Source organism: Ischnura elegans, chromosome 11 (genome assembly GCF_921293095.1).
Source record: "Ischnura elegans chromosome 11, ioIscEleg1.1, whole genome shotgun sequence".
NCBI lineage: Eukaryota > Metazoa > Arthropoda > Insecta > Odonata > Coenagrionidae > Ischnura > Ischnura elegans.
In genome coordinates, this window is record NC_060256.1 from 69599719 (window position 1) to 69612036 (window position 12318).

Consider the following 12318-nt stretch of genomic DNA (forward strand, 5'->3'; position numbering starts at 1 on the left):
CCATAATGAATTGTATGAGATAAAAACCAATCGGATAGTAACTAAAAATACATTTTTTGGACAAGAGAAGAGAGGTATAAAAGATAAATCCTCTATAAAATGTGACTCTAAGGAAACATTGGACGAATAAGGGATAAGAATGTTGGTTTCTGCATCACCAAGAGTTCCATTACGGAAAATATGGCAATCCCGATAACTTTCAATTTTACAGGTCTTACAAATAAATGGGCAGCCAAGCATTAAAATCTCCCGTTCCTCCTGAGTAACAAAAAATATAATTTTTATTCTTAATATGTAAGCCAAATTAAATTATTCAACAAAATGTTCCCCAAATTAAGTAAGGGAAATTAATTCAAGAATTGAGTTTTCAAACGATGAGATGCAAAGCTGCCGATCACCTCCCATCATTATCAGTCAGAAAAAATTGATAATGGGTTTAATGGAGCTCTTCACAAAATAAGACGAGAGTTTACTAATGCCAGCATAACAAAACTCAGTTGAAGGTGAATATTATATGTCTATGACCCTAAAAATGGACTTGGTTATTCCTCAATAGAATGATTTTATCGAAAAACACGAATATATTTCATGATTATTGGTTCTAATTACGATGATTCCTGCAAAAATAGCTTTTATTTCTGAGAAAATATCAACATCAGTTCTTGTGTAGCGAAGCTAAGGGAATGAATTTTTGGACACATGAACATAAAATATTCGTTATTTATTTTATGTATTTCTCTTTGCAGGTATTTCGCTCAGAAAAAGACATCAACAAAGAAATTGTGATATTTATATGATAATGACTTGTTGCAGGATGAGCTTTACCGTCGTCTGTCAGAGGTATATTTAAGGTTTAGCACTAATACAGTGCATGGATCACGAGTAAATGCGTGATAATAATTAGCTTGAACGTACTCGTTACTGATCGCATGCATGAATTTCAAACTGGAATCTTGCCCATCATCAGCAAGAGTAAGGGCTTAATATTCAATGACTGAAAGTACTGCATGTAAATACCGGCACTTACAAAGCTAACTTTTCATTTTATACTATTAATTAATAGTTTTATTTACATGGTAGCTAATAACATACTATAATTGTCTAATGAAACTATCTGCATGCATTTCTTGGCATGTCATAACTCATGCATGAATCATTTACTGTGCTAAATTTTCGTTTTATATTAGTAATTAATAGTTTTATTTACATGTTATGTTCGTATCCTTAGCATTCTCCTAGTTTCTGGTCTGAACGTATCTTCCTATCCTGTGTGCTTGGCCTGTGTACGGCAAGTGATTACGTGCCTCATTGAGCCTGGGATGATCGCTCCATGCCTGGTGTGGTATCACACCTACCGTACCACACATCCTGATGGTGAAATTCACGATACCTTGTAAGATGTAGATTTAGATAAAATTATCATTTATATACTTCTTTCAAATAGCTTAAATAATAATAGCACTCATACAAGCACGAGTAACAGTCCTGAATAGTATTGTTAAAAAAATGAAAATACTTAGGTCAGTGAACTGTAACAAGCACTTAGATTGTGGCATACCTTTGCCGCATCAAGCCTAACCTTTGATTCACCACACACCACCTTTTCCGCGTGAACTTTAAGAGAACTGATTCCTTCCAAGCGCTTCTAGACATCAGTCAGGCTTCCATTCCAGTTTTATCTTCCACAGCCGATGGCATCAAGGATAGCGGATTCCCCATCGCCCTCCATACCTCAATGTCTGCAAACATTTCCACTTTCACCCCCGCATTCATACAAACGCACACATCTCTTAACTTACAATATACTTTCTATCTAGATTCACGCCATACGCCACTGACGGGTGGCCTTTCTCGGAATCAACCACTCATGCGAAGCGTAAATTTCATAAAATATCCATTTATGTCTTTAGGCGAGAAAAAATCTAAGACCAGGCATTGTCACATATACAACCAGGATGATACCCAGTTGATTATAATAGCCAGGCTGAGGATGCGCTGGCCTAGTGACCTAAAGACAAGAATGTGGGGTTTGAAATGGTTGAGGAAGATATTTGCGACATAGGTTGTATTCCTTACATTGTAAGGAACCTAATTCACACAAATGAATAGAATGAATCTTTCTCATACTGCCTATCTTTTCATTGCCAAAATTATCTGCACGCGATTGTATTAATTCGAAAGCTAGGATTAGAGATTAAATTCCTTTACGACAATAGCAAAAATAAAAATCAATATTCTTTAGCAAACCTATTTAACTTATTATGTCACAGTTATGTCTTCTCCGAGTATTTCTAACGTACGAGTCACTCTTTTCATGGCCGAACTGTGAGCCAGAAAAACAGAACCGCATTTGAATCACTCAAGATTCACTCAATGAGGCAGGGTATTGGAAAGTGCGCTCCGTGCCATTTTATATACCCTATTCAGCGTACCTGATATCTATTTTTCATATCGAAGAATATGATCTCTAAAAGAAGAATGTGATTCACACTCCATATGAAAAATGTTCAGCCGATGTAGAACCTCCTTTAAGTTGTAAGTCTGGAATTCTTGAAATATAAGGTACCGTTTCAATATCTACATTAATATAATTTGAAAGCTCCTTGTACGAGTACAAAATTAAAAGTTGAGGCTTACTTATCTCACAGAAAAAATAGGGTAGTTTTCTTCATCAAAGAATACGATAGGCATTGATTGCGATTCGTTACCCACCATTAGTGTATTCATAATATAAAAATTATTTGGTTTTAGAAATACCGGTTTAGACGAATGGCAAGGGTCAATTTTATCCTCATTAGAGAAAGGCCAGATTGGCGCCCATGCGATGCCACTCCACGTGACGTCACAGGGACCTAGTTTCTATACGAGTAGATAGATAGTTTTACATTGTCTGCTATTACCAATGCATGCATGAGGCACAGAGCTCAGGGAAACATGTCTTAATAATCACCTATTAAAACTGGCTAAGGTCGGAAAGTTTTCTTCGTTTGATAAGGTATTAATAATCCTTATTTAAGCCAAGCGCTACCACCTAGCAGAGTACTCTGCTACCTGCTAGCATCCTGCGTCGTATCAGCGCTCAAAGCCTCGCCCCAAGGTCACCTCACTTGCGTCAGCGGGAAACAGAACGACGTCACACGGAGTTTTCTCGGCATTCATACTTAGCCGTCGCGTTTTCACGCGCTTGAAAATTTTCACTTTTCATTTAATCGCGAAAAATAGATATCGTCATTTAAAAATCTAAAAGAGTGAAATACGTACTGCAGGAGTAATAATCTTTCGATTTAGGCAATAAAAAATAACAGGAAACCACCCTATTCATCTCCCACCAAATATAAATGCATCAATCATTACCGCAAAATAATTCATCATCATCGTCGGTCAACATTTTTAGGATTGGCTAAGGTACTCACTCAATTCTGCTATCCAATAATCATTTCATGTTAATGTGCCTACATTTATTTACCACGTTTATCACTTGATCTATACATTCCCTTTGCGGCCTTTCCACGTCGTTCTTCAACAATAACTGTCTATATATCCTCTCTTTCGAAACATTATTTGAATGACTAAGTTCTTAAGTCAGTAAATAATATATATAATCATACATTTTCCATGCATTAATCGCTAGGTTCCGCTGATTTTTCTTCGGCATTTTATTATCATATTTGTGTGTTGCATCTAACATAGGTTTCTTTTTCGTTCATAATTGATTAACACTTTCATTTTAAATTACTCCGTTAGTCCATGTGTTCAAATCATAGGGAAAACCAATTAAACTAGTCGGTCAATTGTGTTTTTTTTTTCTCTTTCGCCCTAGACTACCACACAAAAATTCGCATGCAAGGTTGTACTCAAATATCCTTAACTCTGTATTTTTACTTAATGTATTCACTAAATGGGAAATGAAAATTTACTTTCCGTATTACGAATAAATATTTAGTTTATTACCAACCATGCTTTCGACAACACTATTTCATTGTTGAGGTCTTATGATTAATTAATTTAAGAATGCATAGCATTACCGAAATTAAGTCCGGGAATAAATAATAAAATTGGAATATAAAAAGTTTTTTTCCGCTAAATTGCGCTCAAATCCGTAAATTTTCAAGAAAAAGCTTCATCCACCTTTAATAAGAATCGATGCAAGGCAGATGTAGGGATGAAGATGGTACACTCGGAGCGAGAGAAGGGTGATTCGCATAATGCCTACGCGCATTGCATTTCTCGTGAATGCGTGCCTCCACGGCCATGCATTAGAGGCGATCAGCTGTGGACAAGCTAAGGGGGTGGGACAGGAGGAAGGAAGCACCCCCCTCATCCAACCCCGTCGCGCGCTGCTACGTAATGGCGGTAAATCGGAGCCGCTGCGGTAGGGTAGGACGGGGGATAAGCACGACCGGCGTCCAAGCAAACGGGAAACTCCAAGGAAGTGATTGGTCACCCGACTGCACTTAAACCTCCCCCCCCGCCCACTATCCCTTTGCCCGAGCCGACGCCGCGACTTAAGCACGCAAGTACACGGAACGCGAGCAGAGGGGAAAGCAGTAATTGTAATGCCATCTTCCGAGGATGGAAGTGGTGGACGAGGTAATTTATTTAGAATCGACGGCTATAGTAATTAAATGCACGCCAATAATTCATTCGCTACGAACGAGACGGAAGGTATGGATTGTTCTGAGCGAGGAGGGAATGTTGAGAATTGTATTAAATTGTATAATGTTGGGTAAACGAGGGAGAGGATTTTTAGATAGAATGAAAGGGAGCAGGCCTTGTTGTGAAATGAAAAGGAAATTCCATTCTGGGAGAGGATATTGCCGGTATATTTCTTGATTTACTTCATACAAACCTACGTTAATCGGTAAAATACTAAAATAATAAAAACACTATTGCTTACACAAGTAAGGTAGAGCACTATCATTATCATCATTAGTACGCAATCCTTCGATTGGTTTTGACGCAGCTCTCCATTACTCTCTCCTATCCTCTTGCCATTTCATAACGACGTTTGTCTTCTTTTACATCTGTTATAATCTGACTTATGCAACTCATTCGGATCATCTCCTTGACCTACTAACTTTCCACCTATCTGTTTATGTTGTTTTCATCAGGCCGCCATGTCTTATGTGGTCAGATAATTTGTCCCTTCTTCTCCGTAAGGTTTTGAGGAGACTTCTCTTTTCTCCTACTCTTCTTAGCACTTCCTCATAATTGACTTTGACGAATGAAATACCGATATTAGATAACGGAAACAAATGTACTCATCAATTAAGAGTAGTAAAATTAACACTCTATTAAGAAAAACTCTGCAGTCACATTAATTTATATTGTACCCCTATGGCAGACAGATTTCCCCACCGAGAGGATCCAACTTAATTTCGCAATAAGAGCTGTTCTAATGTGTTTCATGCATCCGTACATGTTGCGTTATGGTCCACAAAAATCATCCATGCAAAGAGACGTAAACTCGTACATGTCAATGGATCGTGTAAACAAGCCTTTACATTTTGCAAGAGGAATGCTTAGAGGAGGCTCAATTCCATCCCATAGATGGCTGATTTCTGTTGCTAATTTGGTCTCATTTTAATTGGCTTTCAAAAATGTCCGTGGCGCGGTGATGATTGCAATGCTATCCACTTTTTCCAATAATTTGCAGAATGGTTTTTGAAGTTGCGAGGAATACAATTAAAGAGTTATGAATTTGATAAATCGCATCGGGTGTTTTCCATTCATGCGACTCACGATCGACTAGTGTCGACTCACGGAAATTGGTTATAACTCTCAAATTCCTGCACGTATCGTTAGTTGAATTGTGTCACAATAGTCAGCGATACTTATAGAATGGAACACGAAAACCGCGACACAAGTTGACGTGTGTCAATGAATGGAAAGCACCCATCATCAGTGCTGTAGTTGAAAAAAAAATTTAGGCGGTACTCACCAAAAATTCCAACAACTGAACATGTATTATACCTACATACACCCGCGATGGTATTTTAACCGGTACGCCTATAATGAGTTTGGATTTTAGGGGGTACGCCGTACCGGCCCAACTACAGCACTGCCCACAATCATGTATAAAATTTTGGTTAATGCCATTTAATTGTACCTTATTTCTACGTGCAACTTCTGTCCATCATCACCGGAAGTGGCGACTTCTTTAAACCCATTTAAATGCGCGGTTGTTGACAACACATTTAGAGGCCGACTTGATGATCCTCTTTTATAATATTAGTGACATTTTCTATTCAGCTTGAAATCAAAGTCCAAGAACAAACGTCTCCGATGGATTTCGAAGCGGTTCCCCTCTCCCTGCCATTAAACTTGACGCTGGCGCTGATTCCGCTGTCATTGCGGCGCCTTTTAACATTCCCTTCTCGCCACACTATCACGCTCCCTCCCACCGCCTCGACTCCACCCGCCCAACACGCCCCCACCCACCCTCAATACGTGACGGGGGACGCAGTCGTGTTATAACGCAATTATCGCCGCATTACACCAGATGGATGGACGCGCCGCCCGTCGTCCTGAGTGCAAAGCGCCTTGTCGCCCCGTGAACGTCGAGGGGAGAGAGACTGCAAACCCTTCCTCCAGGCGAGGGCTTTGTGCCCCAGCAATATATACATACTACACAAGCCAGATGCATACCAACCTTGCTGCAAATCCTTATCCCTTCCCCTCTTAAGCGTGAGCATTTGCGACCATAGCAATGTCCATCTGTCCGAGATGGATGCTTAGTATGTGAATGATTGCGCTCTTCAGGATGAATGAACGGTGCGAAAGCATTATATTTGAAAAAAATAAAACAAAGATGAATCGTAGTGGGATTATTCATCATTATTATTTTACATTTGATTGTGTTAGAATTTAAAAAATAATGAGATATGTATTTTCCTCTTTTATGATCCACCGCCGCCACCACCTAGATCTCGCATTATTAGCGGCGACAAATAGGCGGCCTTAGCCCTTCCCCAAATTAGTTGATGGCGTCACGCTCTCGTACATGCATATTACCATTTCTCAGCATTGTTAATGCCCTTACATTTTTGTTAAAATTCATATGACAGATTTTTTCCCTCGATGAAAAGTTCTCCCTGAACGAGTAGATACCTATATGAGCCAAAACTCCAATTACGTCACCAACTCATGAAAAGCGGGCGGCACCTCCTCCTTATTCCGAAATTATGAGAGAATTACTGAATGGGAAACTTAATTCATAGAATGTAATAAATTTCATCTCATTTTTAAGCAAAAGATCTCTGAATTACTGAATAGGAAACTCGATTCATAAAATTTAATAAATTTTATCTCATTTTTAGGTAAAGGATCTCATATATAGAATGGTAAAAAAATATTAACCTCTTCATAAGCTCGATTTCTAGATATCTGTCTGGTAATGTGAGCGATTTAATATGGCCAGCTCTACGCCTTGCAGTACAGAGCGATAAAATGAATTAAATCGCTTAGTTCTTCCGAATAGATGTTTACGAATAACTTCCGGTGTCAAATGTAAAATAGTCAATTTTCTTTTTCCCTGCGGTATCAAATGACATATTTATGCGGTATCCATTTGAATCACTGAAATGATAATCCATGATATTTTAAGGTCACATAATACTTCAACCGCACTTCATTAAGGCCAGTATTCTGATTGATTGTAACTTTAATTCCAAATTTCATACCCTCTATTTTTATCTTTGAAGGGAAACACACCAGAGTTAGGGTTTCCCACTGAAACGTTTACAAAAAAATTGCATTCCTAAATATACCTCTTATTACACATGCATAAGTAAGTTTGAAAATTCGTGATATATGAAACATAATTCGTAGAAAACAAAACGTTTTTAATATTACATCCTTATTATCCGCAAATAAGTTAAATTCAATTCAGAACTGACATCTGAAACCACTGGAACTACTGAAACGCTACCTGAATTGGAAGTTAAAAAACCAAGAGTAAACCTCTATAAGGTCTTATTATGAATAAGATGTTGGGTCCAACTAAAGGTTAAATTGATAAAAGGGAAGTTTTTATCGTGTTCACACGTGCAATTCTGTTATGGAAGCAAATTAGGGACATGAAGAAATTAATAATTCCATTAAGACTCCCCAGTCAATCAATTACATTAATTAGAAATTTTTGGCAGCAAAACATTTGCGAGTGATTTACTATTTATGTGCCTGCGCGGTGCATCGAATAACGATAATGATTTACTGAGGATTTTTTCTTTTATTTATTTTTTAAAGACGGAAAACATCCACAAACACTGCCAACTATCAAAGCTGTATTCAAAATCTATCAAATAATACATCTAACATAAGGAATGTGGGGTTAAAGGGGAGTTTTACAGAAATTGGTTTTAAGAATTTTCTCACCTCAATTCACCTTATAACTTAGTTAAAACACAAATATTTGTTTTAAAATTGTAATCATAGCTTGAAAACACCTATGAAATTTTAAAAAAACTAGCATATATGATGACTTTAAGCATACCTTTAAGTTTGTTAATCAAGGTATACGAATTCCTATGATGCAGGCAATCAAAAATGACATTGGTTCAATAAGAAAAATTAAATTTACATCAAAATTTATATCTGTCCAGTGTAATTACAAACTCCATTTTAAACAGACGTCAGAATTTTCTTCTACAATTATAAATCAATATGACAGTAGCCATTATATTTATCTAGTCTTCACTAATGGGACATAAGATACCATCTATGACCGGAATATTTTAAGTACACAAAAAAATGGAAGGTCTTCATGTCGTCATTCAATTCAGTTTTGCTTGATGAATAGGTAGGTACTCGATTCACGCAAAGGCAACATACTTTATTCAACCAGTATTCCGGGAAAGATAGCCAGCTCCTTTAATAAGGGTTTCTCACTAATTACTAGAGGAATTCCATTATTTATAAAAACATTCTACGTTTCATTAATGGCAGTGGACCTCACAAATTCAGGAATCATTTTCTGTGCCCTCAGGCAAGTAGTTCAAGAGCCTCCTTCAGATACTACGACACGAAGGACTTCTTGGTCGTATATACTCCCCTAAGTCATAACCATTGACCTACTCTTGATTCTACTAGTTGATTCATGATATAGGTGCATTTACAACAAATATTGGAATAGGGCAAAATACTTTAGTTATAACACAATAAAGTAACCTCCTTGCATCTAAACTTAATACAAAGAGAACATATTAGTTTCGGATATGATTCAATGATATCCCGAACGCTGTCCGAATAGGTATGTGACGGGAATATATAGGACCGTTAGAATAAACAATTATAATAAATGCGCGTAGTGATAGATTCAACAGCCATTGTTCATGGAATATATATTAAATGTCATCATGTATTCGCGGGAAAAACGAATTTCCATCCATAATGATGCGTTTAGACCCATCCAAAAATTTATTACTTAATTTATCGTTTCGGTCGGACATGGACATCTAGGGTGGTTCTATTATGTGCGCCCTTTTTACTCTGAGTGTTATAAATTGTTAACAGCTAAAGCAATCAAGCCTAGCACTAAAACTTCACAATTTCGGCTTTAATGACGGCGGAGAAAAGTCTGCGCCTGCCAAAACGAAGGTAGCGAGTTTTAGTCTCGCCAAAATAGGTTGCTCACGCTCCGGTCGTAAAAATTTTTTTGCGAGTTTTAGCCGGTGATGAAAGTATCAAATTATTGCATACGTCCCTGTGAAAACTCAAATGTGTATCATTTTCTGGGGTATTATGTAGAAATAAATAAAACTGCATAATGAAATTTGAAAAAAAAATTAAACGCAAAAAATGGAGAAAACGTACCCCAGGAAACTGCTCTGTATTTTCCAATGAAAACGACCACAGTTGGAGAGCTGTTGCATCTTCAAACTAATCCTTCAATTGACCATTCATTGCTCTTGGCAACAAAGTTAGCATGAAAAAAATGAACTCTTTCCATGAAAGTGAGCCAGTTCAGTGAACCGTCACTTGCGTACCGTAGGCAGTCATTCATTTCACTTCCAAACCGTGTTTGGCTAATGACGAATATTTCTCGGATTCTCAGCCAGGTTAATGCTTTTATATAATCCGAAGTTTCGGGAGACGACTTGTCTCCCATCCTCAAGGCCGTGTTGCTTTATGGAAGTCCAATTTCACACTGGACCGGATCGACCGTTTACCGAGGATAACAATGCGGCTCAGGTGTCACCCGATTGGCTGTATGTCTTTTGAAATTCTTCATGTTCAACCCTTATGTTTTTTATACAGCTGAGTACAGGTCTCCATGTATTGCTAAGATGAAAACCGGTGTCCCGATTGAAATTTTTGGGATTTAGGTGGATCTAAGCCTAAATCCTAAAAACTTTTGGCTAAGTCTGTCACTTCGTTCAAATTTTAATTCAAATTTGAAAACACAGAAAAACCTCCAAGAAGTAAATTAACCCTGAATGCCAGGGCATAACTAAGATATGGACTTGAGAAATTTAACCTTCCAAGGAAAGCAACTTCCATCTATCGACTGAATTGTTTCTGAATCGATCATTGATTGCAGACATTCGAAAAAGCTTAAGCGCTTCAGAGCAGAGTTCGCCCAAAAGTGGGAACATTTCCCATAAAGCAGGAGCGAAAGCTCGTTGAGGAGTACGTCGAGGAAACGCGAACGCCTTCTATGCGGCTTTATATTAAATAAATCAACCCTGTCAACAGCTCCAGCAGTCTGTGACTTGACGATAAATATTGGGAGAGCTCCTGCGACATGGGGTAGATAGGGAAGAATGGATTGGAAAAGAAGGGTAGGGTGGTTAGAATGGTTGAAGGGTTGGAACGGAACGACAGGAGGGGATGCAGGGGTGCACATAAAGGGGGCGTGTGTGCCAGGAGAGAGATTTTCCTCGCCCCCAAAACCCCCGGTGCGCGCCTTGCGTGTCGGTCTAATTGAGTTTGTTAGCGGGAATCGCGTTCTGTCGTCGCCGGCGGAAAGGACGCGACAGTTCCCTTCTGTCTCGCCCCCACCCTTCCCCGACGATCTCCCATCAACCCTCCGATCGGTCCTGCTGAGGGATACGGAAAGGCATGAATGGGACAAAAGAGGAAGACATTCCTGCAATATTAACACTTTCCTGAACGTGATATGAGCACGGTATTATAATCCAAGAGGATCAGGGATGGGCAATGGCCAGGTATTCATACTCCAATAAGTTTTTTGTCATATTTATTTACCTGAAACTTAAGCAAAGCACTTAAAAATCAAAAGCGCGCGGAAAATCCACAAGAGGAACAAGAATTGAAAACTAATAGCAATAAAAAGACTTTGTTACTTCCACACCCACACGAAAAATAGATATCTATATATATTGTCTATTTTGATCTATGAATAGATGTAAATCTAATAGATGTCTACCAGGCATGTATTAGATGTGCAGGTGACGATGGGCGGTTTTGGATGCATCTCCGAAAGTTTGTTTTAAAACGCGATTCATGAGCTATGGATTAATGCAGATATCTAATAGATGTTTATTTTCTGGGTGGGCTGTTTATTTAACACAGAACGACCAGTTTTGGCTGACAACCCATCTACGGGTAAATTGAAAAATCTTTCAAAGTGCAGTTTTTTTAATGCCCCAGAAAACGGCTCCACAGCCGAAACCGTTCGATACGTGTAAAAACTCTGGAAGTCACAAAGTCTCATTATTGCTACTAAAGAGCACTTCCGCCACGTACTAGCTAGATTAGATTTAGACTAAATTGAAGCGATTTTAATTTTTTTATTTTATCTTAATTTTATTTTCAAACCACCCAATAAATGATGGGGCCGGCAAATGATGATATGGGAAAGGCAGTAAGTCACTATCGCGGTATTCAACAAATTTTAACAAGTAAACGTACATGAACAGCAATGCCCTGGATTGGGGAAACCTAACCAGGCGGGGCTCGAACCCGCGACCTCTTGTTTGGGAGGCGAGGGCATTACCCCGCCGCAAACGAGGCCGGCAAATAATGATATGGGAAAGGCAGTAAGTCACTAAATGTGAATTTTACAGGAGACGAAAAGAAGAGGTTGTGAACATTGTGAAGCTTATATTAGGGAAGAAACTTCGTCCAATGTAGCAACTGATATATTGTACCATTGACTTGCTACCTTATCCAAGCCATTGGCATGTACACGCACTACCTTCTCCAAGAAAAAAACGTAATTTCGATTTTTTTTCTACCTTACTACCTTTCCCATGTCAACGCTTCAATATAAGCAGATGATATAATAATCTAAATCTAGGTCGTAATTTAAGTTTTTTTTCTCTATAAGGAATTGGAAAAAAATTAATTTCTTAG